Source organism: Corvus moneduloides, chromosome 1 (genome assembly GCF_009650955.1).
Source record: "Corvus moneduloides isolate bCorMon1 chromosome 1, bCorMon1.pri, whole genome shotgun sequence".
NCBI classification, from domain to species: Eukaryota; Metazoa; Chordata; class Aves; order Passeriformes; family Corvidae; genus Corvus; species Corvus moneduloides.
The window spans coordinates 38,856,114-38,870,012 of NC_045476.1; the positions used below are offsets into that span (position 1 = coordinate 38,856,114).

Consider the following 13,899-nt stretch of genomic DNA (forward strand, 5'->3'; position numbering starts at 1 on the left):
AAAATCCTGCTTTGTGTTATTTTGCCTGATCATGGAAATGATTTCTTTCATAACTGGAAACAGGATGTCTTAAAGAAATTAAAATTGTAAATATAGAATATAGAATGGAATGTAATACTTTTAATGATGTCATGTTGGTTATTTTACTTAAAAGTTATAGTTGAGTGTTTGCGCTTAATCAAGCTAAAAGCTGTGACTTTAAAAAGAGAATAGAAAGTATGTAGAGAAAATTACGAATGTATTAAATCCAGTTAATTTTGAGTGCATATCCGTCTGTCTGTTTTCAAGAGTTTTAGCATTCAGCATAGGATTGTGTTATCTATGAAAAGATAAAAAAAATAATGGTGAGCATATGCAGAAAGCAAAATCTTAAATTTAGGGGTCTTTTAATTTAGCATTTTCAGCCAAGTTTGTCAGACTTTGAGGATTTTGTTCAATTTATTCCAATCGTTTTGACCTGTGGACCTCTGAAATTTTTCCAGTGCAGTCCAGCACCAGCCTAGGAAAGTTAAGGGTTTTTTGATGGTATTCTTCTTCTTTTCTTAGTTTGCTCTTGTGGAACCACTAGACGTATCCCTGGTAGAAAACCAGACTCTAAATAGAAATAAAACTCTCGCCATTGTTTTAGTGCTACAAAATCAGTGTGTCCATGTATTGACATTTAGGGTGATATAATAGTTAGCCTAAAAAAAGGTAATTTTAGGTATCTGTGTAGAAAGAAGCATTTAGCTGCACTGTGTGTAATCACACAAATAGTAGAAATTAACCAAGCAATGGATTAAAGGTCAAAATAAATGAAATGCCCATTTGGAATGGACAGAATGAAAACTTTTCTGCTGTTTCAGTTCTCCAAATAACTTTGTGTGCATTTCACATCCAGTTTGTCTTTGGCAGGGTAAGTAGATTAAAATTATATATTCTGATGTAGTAATGGAGATTCCTGCTATTTGATGTGGTTTTTAATTTGGAAAGTGATTGTCTGAATAGAGTAATTCTTGCTGAACAGATCTACCCACTGATACAATTCTCATCATACATCATTTTCTCCTACTGTCTAGTGAGAGTCCAGGCCATTCATTTTAGTATGAAGAAAAAGTTTTTATTAGTTCGTGTTCCTATCAGTGCTGCAAAGCGAAAACCACTCTGATGTGATGAGTCTTTTCTGGCCAGCACATTCCTAACAGAATTTTTAATTAAGTTCCATTTGCTGAGCTAAATTGAGTAGAGTCACTCAGGTATAGCTGAAGACATAATTTGGCTGGAGGAATCTTCTGCTGATGGCAATCAGTGATCCAGCAAGACCTGAAAAAACAGACAAGGTAATAATTAAAAAAACCTAAAATCTAGTTACCAGTGAAGTGAGTCACTAAATGGCAACCCAAAAAAGGAGTAGAACTGAGGAGTGTGGATTTAGTGCCTTCATGAAATGATCTTGAATTTCCAGATACCTTAAACCCCTTGGAGATCCAAACATGCTGTAGCAAGATAAAGTATTACTGAAATATACATACTGATCACATTCTCTGGTTGCGTGGAGTCCGATATACAGGTCTGTGTAGGTTGTGCTCTTGCATATAAGTGCTTTTGAAATCCATGGAAAGTACTGAGGGCTGGCTGCACAGCTGCTCCTGGGCCAGATGCAGCTGAAGCATGTGGGCTTAGGCTGATGGGGTTGCACTGTGCATGAAGTTAGAGACCCTGGGATATGAGGGAGTCGCTCTACAGGTGCAGACAATCCCTAGAAGTGAGTAATCCGTGCACATTTGTCTCTGGGATAATTTTGATAAAATATGTCAGCCTGTTGCTGAGGAAATATTTTTTTTTCAGTTCTGCAGTTCTGTGTGTGCATATGTGTGTGTTTGTGTAAATTATGCCACCCACACATGTAAATATAGAATGAAAATGTGTTGATGCTCTTGTAGAGTGGATAGATGCAGTTTCCAGAGATTGGAAATGACATCTAAGTATTCTTCTTGATTTTTTTTTTTTAATTGTGGTTTTCCTGTTTTGTTTAGTTTTGGGGGATTTTGTTTCCTGGACACAGAATTGGTGCAGTTGAAGGGGACCTCTAGAGATCTCATGGTCCATGTGCTGATCAGGTGAGGACACCTAGGGCCAGTTGCCCAGGACTGTGTTTTTGAGTATCTGTAAGAGGGAGGATTCTGCATACTCCCTGGGTAACCTGTGCCAGTGCTTCGTCACTGTCACAAGTGAAAATATGTATCCTCATCTTCCTATGTTTCAACTAGTGCCCATTACCTCTGGTTCTGTTGCTAGCCACCAGTGAAAAGAAGCCCAGCTCAGTTGTCTTTGGACCCTCCCTTCAGCTATTACATTCATAAGATGCCCCCTGAGTGCTCCAGGTGTGTCACCTACAAACTTGCTGAAGGTACAGTCTGCCCCATCATCCAGGTCATTAATGAAGATCTTAAACAGGATCCAGTACTGACCCCTGTGGCCCACTGCTAATCACTGGCATCCAACTAGAATTTGTCTCACTGATAACCAGCCTCTGGACCTGGACAGTTTTCAATCCACCTCACTGTCTGCTCATCCATTCCCTGTATCAACAGCTCCTCTATGAAGATCTTAACAGGAGGCAGCATCAAAGGCTTTATTGGAGTCCAGTTAGAAAATATCCACTGCTCTTCCCTCATCTACCAGGTCAGGTAGATCTACTTCATCTTAGAAGTTTGTCAAGTTGGTCAGGCATGACTTTTCTCCTGGTTGTCTACTCATGATGATTTTCTTATCCTTAATGTGCCTAGGATTAACTGCTCTATCAACTTCCCAGGAACTGAGGTGAAATTGGTGGGCCTGTAGTTCCCTGGATGATTTGATGAGGGACACATAATTCCTCAGATGTGAAACCATTAGGAACTTGGACAAATACTCAAAGAATTCTTGGTGCTGTCCCCAGTTCTGGGAGAGATATGCTTGCTGGTTTTCTCTTCTTGTCTGGTGTTTCTCTGTAAACACACCGGCACATGCACAAGTGTGCACAGACACCTCCCATACATTTCTCTTTGTGCGTGTGTTGGTGCTGGCTGAAAAGCACTATCTCCACCAATCTAGAATGTAAATGATATGTTGTGTCTCCCAGGAAAATCAGCAGTTTACTCTTTCTCTCACATGAAGCCTAACATGACAGGGTGCGATACAGCAGAATTTAAGATGATGCTGTATTTATGTACTAAAAGCCAATTTGCTGATCCAAATTTTAGCTCTTCTGGCCTTAATTTTAGGCAGGTACACACTTGCAGGGTGGCCAAACGTTGTACTTAAACTGTTTGTTTAAGATAATAATTCAATGGCTTTTTTTCCATTTTGATTTGAATGTGTTCAAGGAGTTTAAACATTGCACTAAGTATCAGATGGTGAATGACTGAGGTACATGATGACAAATTCCTTTGCTCCAATGATTATTTTACCCACCTAGAGTGTGAATGTCCATGTGCAATAAATGTTAACTGTGTATAGCATTGGAGTCTTCAGCTGAGATGTGCTGGCACTGGAATTCTCATTGACTCCTTATTCCTAAGAAATTAGCGTGGACCTTTTCACAGGTCATCTGCATATGGCAAATACCCATAGTACACATTATTTTGAAAGCTGAGTAAGTTGCTGAGCTGTGTCTGGTTGCTGAGCTGTGTCTGGTCATACAAGATTTACATGAGATCAGGAGGTGTCATACAGCCTGGCATAGCCAGATGGAATGTGGTGTCTGTAGCTATGAAAAGAGAACAGGAGCTTAGGAAGACAAGTAGCCATGTTTGGGAACTGGGGAGGGCTTTCTGTAATAGTACTCTTCTGGCTTTCAGCAGCAGGACAGTAGAGTGTCTGCTGCCTTGTGGATTTGAACAGCCAGCTGGAGGTTTTGCTTTTTACCCAAAGCTTTTATTAAATCTCAATAACTGCAGAGTAAATAAAGCAGCGTCCAAAGACAACATGCACGTGCTAAAATTTGTCTTGATGGAATTGGATGAAATCATTAGAATGGATAAGTTTGTTTACTGAAATAGATTTTTTTGTTGAAATATTCTCTGAAGTCCCCTTTGTGAAACTCAGTGAGCTTTGACAAAAGTGTGTTGATATTCTTAAAACAAAAGTTATTCACTTGTAATTTAGCATGACATTTCAAGGATCAGCTTGGCAAGACTAAACAAACAAAACTGGTTTTTCTGGGTTTCCTTTTCCTTTCACATCAACCTGCACATCCACACAGACCCTCGTGCAAACAGATGATAGAGACCAGTGAGCTAGGAAATGCATGAAACTAGTTAAGGTACAGCATACCAGTGGAGCCTACTAAACAGGCTTCATAAGAATCAGGCTATAGCAAGGACACAGTCTTGCTCTTCATCTGTATTTGCTTTTCCTCTTAGTCCTGCTCTCTCTTTTCTTTCATTTCTGAATTTCACCTACCTCAGCTCTATTTCCATTCCCAGCACCTGCTGCCACATTTCTCTCCTCTCCATATTTGAGACTGGGGGAGATTCCCTGCCCCTTCCTAGTCTGGGGGAAGGATCTGAAGAGAAGACCCTGAGGCAGACTTCAGCTATTTGTTTCCATAGATACCTAAAAGTATCTTTCATGTTACCCATCTGTGGCTGTTACAGCCCACTGCAGAAGCCAACAAGCCATGAAAGAGGGGAGTCTGTGGGATGATATATTCCATGACTCTACCAAACAGTTCCAAAATAAACACAAAAATACTGTGGAGAGGGAAAAATCCCACCACATATAAGTAAATGTGAAAAAATACATCCTTTTTCGTTCATTTTGATGAACAAGTAATAGATGAAGCGTTTGGATGGAACTGGAAGTTTCAATGATCAGAAACAAGAACTACCACCAAGCAGCTGCACAGAATGAGGCTTGAGGCTGTCTAACCCCATCTGGCGTCTAGTTGCTAGTTGGTGACAGTGAAGAAATATGGGATCACAGAAATGTAAAAGTGTCTTTCCAGCTTGTTCTTCCAGCTCTCAGTGATCTGCAGTTCAGGGAGTTCTTAAACAGAAGTTTATGCCTTTGTAATTGTAAAAAAAAAGTTGGTAGAATAATTTCCATAACTTAGTTCAGATAATTCTAAAAGTTTTTGTATATGAAAAATAAAATTTCAGGATATCCTGGGACATAAGGGTTCAGCAGCTTAAGTGGGGGTTGAATAAGGTAAAATTACTTGGCTTTTTTGAACTTGCCTCTTGGTGATTAATTTTAAGTTCCTTGGTCCTGTATTAAAAGAGACACTGAGAAAATCCCTGCTCATTTTCTCAATGCCATTTGGGATTTTATTCTTCTGATTTGTCTGTGACTGTATAAAAAGGCAATCTATGTTTTGAAGATTCAGCATACCTAACCTGTCACAGAACATGGGCTTGTTTGGGTAGTTATTTGAACTATGTTTATTTTAGAGCATTGCAGAAATGCCGTGCCATAACCTGTTGTTGCATTTCCACAGAGATTTCTGGGCCGTGATTCGGGATTTATTCTCTGCTTTAAAAAACTGCAAGGCTTCACAGTGGGCTGGTTTATTGGATGTTTGATGGGTTTGGAGAAATTTTTGAAATAATACTCTAGTCAATGCTAGAGCATACTCTAGATATTATTTTTCTCATTCCATTCTTAAGATTTCAACTTGGTGAACAAACATCCTGTATAAAATTAACTGTAAGTAAGGGGGTTACAGTAAGATGAACATACCATCTTAGGAAGATTATTCTCTGACAAGTAAAGGAAATTACAAAATTCTTATATTTTATATCAGATTAATATGATGGCAAGGAGATCCTTTCACTGAATAGAGGTTATGAAATTAGCTATCTCATAGTGAAGAAGCTTCTGATTCATTTGCAGATTTGGGATTTTTTCTCTTCAGGAAGGCTGATAATTGGAAATACTACCTGCATGTTCTCTGGCCAAAGCGTAGATCAAAGTCTTTAAAGAAATTCTAGATCTGTTGTAAAATTGGATCCATGCAGATTGTGATTTATGAAAGCCAATGGAGAAGAATTGAGTCTTTACCTGAAATGATCACGACCTTCATCAGGAAAGAAAGGCAATGGGATTCTTTCTAATTAAGCCACAACGTAGCCAAGGTCCTACCTTTCCTGACTTGGGGCTGACAGTCAAGGTGATTGGCCCCTCCTGCCCAGATCATTCAGGTCTTCAGAGCACTTGGTCTTGTGTACAGCTCTATGCCCTTCACAACTTGCAGGTGATGATCTGGGAGTGCAGGTGTTGATTACTGACCTTTGGACATAGGAATAAATGGGAGAAGTCTGGCTGCATTCATTTCCCAAGGGATGTTCCTAGAAGGTGATGCTTAAGTCTTTTAGGAGCCATTAGACTTACCTTGTTTTCACTCATCAAACTGAAAGCTGTGATTTTATTTACACCATGGCATTGTGCCTGTGTATATGCCTTTATGGTTTATTTCATCCTCATAATTTTATATCATACTTTTCTTTCTCCTTTTTCATCAAGTCTCTGTTGATGCTAATGAATGTTTCTTTACTCAAAACTACTTGGTAACCTCTGTTGCTGCCAAGATTTGCTTTTAGCTTCTGATTTCTTTCCTGATATACTTCCTTGAAGTCTTTTTGTATGGTGTGACTGTCAAAGACAGCTCATCTTTTTCAAGCACCATTGGAAGTCTGTGAGGTCAGGCTGCAGGCTAATTGAATGTTTTATCTTGGTGAGTTCTCAGCCTGAATTCATCTAATCGGATATTTTTCTTTCGAAGCCTTTCCTTTCCTTTCTAATATTTTGGAGGCACCCTCTCTTCCAAGGGTTTGCCTGCTGAGGGCCTCCTGTCATTAACTCTTTCTGGAAAAAGAAAAGTTCTCCACATGGAGGGAATCTGCTATGCAGTTTTTCTCCATATCCTACACAGCATCATTCATAATATTCTGTTCAGCCACTAATGCACTTAGTACGTGTTTAAAAATATAGATGCACAAGCTCAAAGCCTGGAACTGTAATTTATATTACTCTTCTTAAAAAGAAAGAGAATGCTCTCACAGGTCTTTCCCAACTACTTATGCAAAGTTAGAATTCTGAAAACTAAAGGCTGTAATTTTTTTGTGTTGGCAAATATTTGATTAGAAGCTGGTACTGGGAACTTTTTCCTCCTGTGCCTAGCTCAGAGATATGAACATCATTAGGTTTTGATGAGATTTCTTTTTAGACCCCAGGTAATAATGTGTTTGTTTATGTATTTTAAATCTGTTTTATAATAACTCCCTCTTGTTTTTATCTCATCCATCACTGTTGCTTTTTCTTGAGCCTTCTCCTTGTCTCAGCGTTTAAATACAGCCACTGTGCTTTTTATCCTGTCTTTTTAAATCAGCTAGTCTTTCAGCTTCAACTCATTTGAATCAGACGTGTTGTCTCAACTGGAAACAAATAGTGTCATGTTGAGTCAATGTATATGAAATATCATATTATTCCACTAGCTCAAATATCATTTTCTGCCTTTGTAGTGGAGTTTGTGAAATGTAATGCATGTGCAAAGGAGGGAAAATAGATGTCTTTGTTCTTATTGAGAGTGGTCATATTTGAACGGGATGATTCCTCTCTACCAGAGCTGGAAGCCTGGTTCTGTGTCTGTCCAACTAAACCTCTTCAGATCCTGTGTCTTCAACTCATGGAGAGGGAAGAGTTATTTTCTCAAAGTTTACATAATTGAATAAAACCACATGTACTCCTGGGAAGTCAGGAGGGAATGGAATGCTTACGTATGAGAGGTGGTAAAAGCCACATGGTCTCTCCCTGAACTTGTGGCCTGGACCATCCTCTACCAGGAAGATCTTCTGTTGGGGCTGATTTCCAGGAACCTTCTGCCTGGTAAATCATCCCATGGGAGAGCCATAGAAATGAAATGTGGGATCACGTTGTCATTTTTTTGTTAGGAAATATTTACATTCTTAAAAATCAGTTCAATACTGAACTAGCTTAGATGAAAATCTGAATGACCTGTACTTGTTTACATCCTTGTTTCAATGTGCAGTGGATCAGGGGTTATGGAAATGATTGAGGAACTCTGTTCCTTCATGGTGAACAATTTCTCTATAGCCACGCTCCAGCAGATGTCTTCAGCTAGAGTGTGTCTGTGTTTGCAAGTAGCACTATGCACTTATCTTGACATTTGTTCCTGTGGAGGAGCCAACTGGGTTGGGTGCTCAGCTGTCAGATTTCTCTATGGCTTTGCAGACATTTGTGTATTGTTGCTGGTAGAAACATTTTGAACGGTTTTAAGCTACTCAAAAATTTTGCCTTCATCTTAACTTTTGAGCAATTGGATTGCAGACATGAAATACTAAGAAAGAACTGAGAGGAGTTCTCATCTGTTCTTGTATTTATGAGATTTAAGATGTCAAAATACTATAACCAACAAAATATTTTACTCTATATTAATGAAAGTGCTTTCTTTACCTCATTAACAGGGCAGCTGAATTATTTCCTCTTCTCATGCAGTTCTAGGTATTTCTTTGTTGTTAATGTACTTTCATCAGTGTTTCTAATCATCCTAAGCCATTCCTGTAAATACTGCCTTTAGCCATGTTGTCTATTTGATGGTTCTTAATTCATGGTTCCTTAACTTTTCACAACTTTTTCTTAGGATAGCTTTCCATGAAAGCTGTGACTCTTACACACTGTTCTCAGTCATATATATGCATGCATATATATATATATATACACACACACACACACATTATCTAAGGAAGATATCAAGAAAAAGAAGGTTTTACAGTGCTTCCACTCTTTCTTAACCCTGAATAACTGGTTTGGTAGGAATATCTATAGGAGGAATTCTATACTGCCAGCAGCGCCAAAAAAAAAAAAAATTCTTTTGCTTACTTCACCTGCAGTTTAATTATTTATCAATGTGGATACAAATATTGCTGCTAGCAAGAATTTCTCTTGCTTCTTTCCAGTCCTGTGAGATATTTTTCTCTCTCACGGAAGATATTAGTAGAGTTCTATAAGCTATGAACACCTGTGACCTTGCAAAGATTTGTTTATAGTACAGTAGAAAAAAATATTTTGACAATGGATGTTTTAGGATTTTAGCCAATCACCTCAAGGGGTGGCTGATCCTTTGTCCAATTAGACTATGAAGAAAAAAGTCTGTAAAAGAGTTGTAAAATAATTAAATAAATCAATCTTGCTGCACAATGCCTGCCTGTTGGATCTCTCTTCCCCTCCCTACCACTGCGGGACACAGTGATATATCAGATACATAGTATTTTAAACTTGGATGGAGAGTTTAAGGCTGCTTTTGTCATGGGCAGGCAGATGCACATTTCAGATTACCTCAGTTATATGCCTGCCTCTAAAGAGCTGTTTTTTATAGATACAGAAACCTCACACATCTCCAGAACAGATTTTAAGCCTGGTTTGACTTCAGTAGTCTGACAGATTTTGCTAAACCTACAGTAAACAGGAATCTTTGGAGCTGCTTTGTAAGTAGATAATTCACTTGATTGATTCAGTACACTGATTCTTAACCTGTAGCATCAGAATGGGACTTAGAGATTGTCAGCAGTGTGAGCCTCTTCTGCGTTTACTGTGAGGAGCTTTAGGGCCTAATACAAATTGTTTCCTGAAGGAAGAGAGCACTTATGAAACTCTGAGAATAAGTGATTTAGAAAAACAGTCTGAATTACTGCGAATGTGTTTTGAGAAGTCTTCTATTCAAATACTGATTGACCAGGGATACCAAGTTCATTAAGCTGGTTTGGTTTAAAACCATTGCGTAATAAGAGAACGTGCTGTTGACATGAATTGATGGAGTTCAAGTTTGTGCAAAGGAAAGTAAAAGCAGTTTTACTGGAACCACTGTTTTGCATCTTCCCTCATGTTTGGTAGTAGCTTAAAAATGTATTGTATCAGTTATGTTGTAACCAGGCCAGAATACAGACTCCCTGGTATCTGACTGAGAATTGAAATGTCCAAGATGCATTTCTGTATAGATGCACTGACCTCATCTGTTAACAGATATTTCAGGATCTGCCTGATTTTTTTTTTAATTTTTTTGAAAAATTGAAAGGATTGATTTTTTTCTTTCTCCCCTTGAGAACTTTACAATTTTGCATGTAAAAACAGGTAACCAAAGCAGAGCCACATTAAATCAACTACCAGAATCGTGATTTCTGCTCTTGTTTCTTTGCCACTCTTTGCATTCTCCGAAAGAGGAACCTAGATGTAAACTAGTAAGACTAGTCTCTGAAGACAAGAAAGCAACAGGGCTGAAAAAATCTCCTCTCCAAGCAGAGGGCTTGGAGTGGCTGCTACCACCACCATGCTACTGCTGCTGACAGCAAAGCAAAATTTTACCAATTCTGGCTCTACAAAGGTGCATATTTGCTAAGAAAATTTTAGGGCACTGTGAATCCAAAGAAAGTCCATACTATTTGGGTGTAGATTGCGTAGGTGATCTGTATAAATTTACCTGCTTTTGCACTTAAAGATGGCAGAATAAAAATACATGACAAGCCAATTCTTGGTTTGAGCAGTCTCTTCTAGAAGAGCACGTAAGTCATTGGAACTGGAATCATTGCTGTAGCTCCCTATGAATAATTGTTTTGTTCAAAAGGCCTACAGTGTATTGTTTAGCTACTTTTTAGTTTGAAATTCATCATAAAATATTAACTGCAACTATCAGAGGTAAATGTCACAATTTTGTGAGATACTCAGTTTTATTCCACACCACCAACGTGGGATGTTGTGATTTTGAAGCAGAAAACTGTCCATTGTGGTAATCTGGATTTGTAATGATAAACTTAATCAGAGGGATTCAAGGTTTGTTTTTCAATTCAATTTCAATTAAAAACCAAATCAATTTAAAATATGAGGTTTGAGGCTTTTGTTTTTCAAATATTTGGAAAAACTCATTGACTTGCTATGGCACCAGCTGGCTCGTGTATGCCATTGATGTAGAACCAGCTGCATTTGGATGCAGAACCAAATGATGCACTGCATCCCTTCTATATGCCTCTTCAGGGAAACATTAGGATGATCATTGTATCTTGTTGTATTTAACTAAAAGTGCTGTTTGAGGGCTGATTAGTCTGCTGTTGCCTTGTAACTGGGGTAAACTTAAAAGCTTATGCTGTGTCACTGCCAAATGAACTGGACTAACTTCAATAGCCTTACTCTCCTGGCTGCCCTTCAGGTTCCACATGGATGCAGAACTGTTTTCACTGACAGTGGCATTTTCTGTTTTAAAACTGTATTTGCACTTCTCCAGCTTATATTGGGTTTGTCAGCTGCCATATAGGTGTCTTTCCTATTCTGCACAGGAATATACAATATAAATTCCCATGCCTTTGTTTCTCTCTTTGAAGTTATTGACCTTATGTTCATTGTCATCTGATGTTTCAGTACACTTTTTACAGTCCCCAGTGTGTGCCTAGTTTGTTGAAGGCCTGTGCTTGCCTGCTTGATTCCTTCATTCTTTAATTTAAATCCCAGAGTAGATCCTTGACCATCTTTGCATTAGTCTTACTCTTTCTTTTAATAAAAAAGCTGTCACAGAATATCCTGAGTTGGAAGGGACCCACAAGGATCACCAAGTCCAACTCCTGGCCCTGCACAGGACATCCCCAGAAGTCACACCATGTGCCTGAGAGCATTCTCCAAATGTTTCTTGGACTCTGTCAGGCTGGTGCTGTGACCACTCCCAGGGAGCCTGTTCAGTGCCTGACCATCCTCTAGGTAAAAAAGCTTTTCCTAGTATCTGACCTAAACCTCCCTGGACACAACTTCATGCCATTCTTTCTTCCTTAGTATGGTGGGACTTGCTTGATCTTCTGCCTGATTTAGCCTAATAGCTCCATAATGAAGTCATGTCCAAAATATTACAGACAAATTTTCCTTTTTCCTATATATAATTTATATTTTTCCCTGGGAATTTATTGAGATTCTCTAATAATAGTGGAAAATGTTGATGATAGCTAACCTTGTGGTGGAGAGTGAGACTTACCTTTAACGAGTTAAAATTCTACATGCAACTCTGGTTCCACCCAAAGCTGTTATTTTTGAATTCAACTGTAAAGCTGTTTTGCAACTTGTGGAGATTTTTTGCCCATATTTTGATTGGTTTTGAATTTGCTGCTGAACATTGAATTGCTGCATTGGCACCAAAAATAAAGTGCTCACAGGGCTTGCATGCTTGTTTTTTAAATTTATACCCTAGACTTGCTTTTCAGGTTTGATCTGATGTTGCCATTATTTAAAGTAGCCATGTCCTGACCTTCAGGTGCCCCTGCATTTTGTGGGAAAGAAGGTGGTTGCAAGTCCCAGGTTTAATAGAAAACAACACACTCAGTGTAACTATTCCAACTTGATAATATTTTGGTCTCTGAGCTTTTCTTTTGTGATGGAAATGTTTCCAATTCGCATCATTTGCATTAAAGAATGAAAGAAATCATTATAACACTTTAGGAACCATTAAAATTTTTTCTTTATAGTTTAGAAGAGCTGTACATATACTCTCCTAAGCTGGGCATCAGCAATTTATGTTCGTGTTATTTTTAGAAGGCTAATACAAGGAATACATGCATCTTTAAGTAATTTTGAAACCAAGGAAGTCTGTAGTTTTGAATACATTTTAATTGTATCAGTTGGGAATAATTTTAAATAAGATTCTGACATAATGATAAAGTTCACAGAGTTTACATTGTCATAGTATGCATCTTTCCATCTGGATATCCTCTTTCAAAGCAGCCACGTGCTCTTACCCATTTAACTGGAGCACAGCTGATGCAGGCTAATTACTTTTTCCTCCTTTTCATTGTATCACTCTGCTTTTTCTGCTGATTTCAGCTGGAGTTGGAGGTCAGTCTATTTAAAGAGCCCACACTTTTATCTTGATGTCTCTTGTGAAGCATTGTATAATTTGGCTACTCCTGGGGATCTTTGTGATGAGGGTACATAATTTACTGACCATCTGCCTGCCTTTTCCTTTTCCTTTCATTACATATGCAGAGAGGAAAAACTGTTAAAGAAGGGGGTCATGTAATACATATATAGAACTTGGTTGCTGACCAAGTTACATACTGTGTTTGTCATTCAGAAATCCTCTTTCTGCCAGAAGTTGGTGTTATATGAAATTCAAAGGAGGACTGGTCTGTGGCATGCAGTACTGAAGAGAAATGTTTATCAAGGGTTTGTTTATTTTAAAAGCAGTTGGTTGAGCTTTTTCATAACATTATTGTTGGTTTCCTCACAACTTTATATTGCCTTCAGACTGTATTCAAAATCACAAGCTACCCCTTACTTTGTGACCAGCATTCTTGTATGACAGCTCTGGGGGTCCTCATTCTTCCCCAGCAGGGAGCTATTGAAAGTCCTGAATGACCAGGCTGGAAGGGCTCAAGTTAGTTTTAGTTGGGCATGGTATGTATATTTGAATATGACAAAGTGGAGAGCAAGACAAGATGGAACAGACACTAATGTAGAATCAAAATGAGTTCGTAGCTAAAAAACAGTAGCATGGAAACTTTAATACAGCTTGGAGAGCAGCAGAGCGTGGCCTCAAGAGAAGCCTAGGGAAGAGACTTTCGGATCTGAGATTATTTTAAAGGACATGTCTGGCTGTGAGGAAAGAAAATTTTGTTCATTTGACTTCTTTATGAATGCTTTAAAATAGTTGCATCAAAGCTTCCTGACTCTAGAGAACTCTAGAAGCCACTGTTCTAGAGAACAAGTCCTTTGAGGAATGGCTGAAGGGAATGGGTTTGCTTAGCCTGGAAAGAAAGGGGCTCAGAGACCTCAGGTTATACCAGGAGAGGTGTAGGTCAGATATTAGGAAAACATTCTTCACCAAAGTGGTTATTGAGCAGTGGAATAGGCTGCTCAGGGAAGTGATTGAGTCACCATTCCTGGAGGTAT

At 38.6% G+C, this 13,899-nt stretch overlaps 1 protein-coding gene across 4 annotated transcripts in view; it reads left to right on the forward strand.

The window, feature by feature from the left end:
* Window positions 1-13,899, forward strand: part of CPNE4 (copine 4) — a 229,919-nt gene that overhangs the window by 50,638 nt on the left and 165,382 nt on the right. The window lies entirely within an intron of this gene.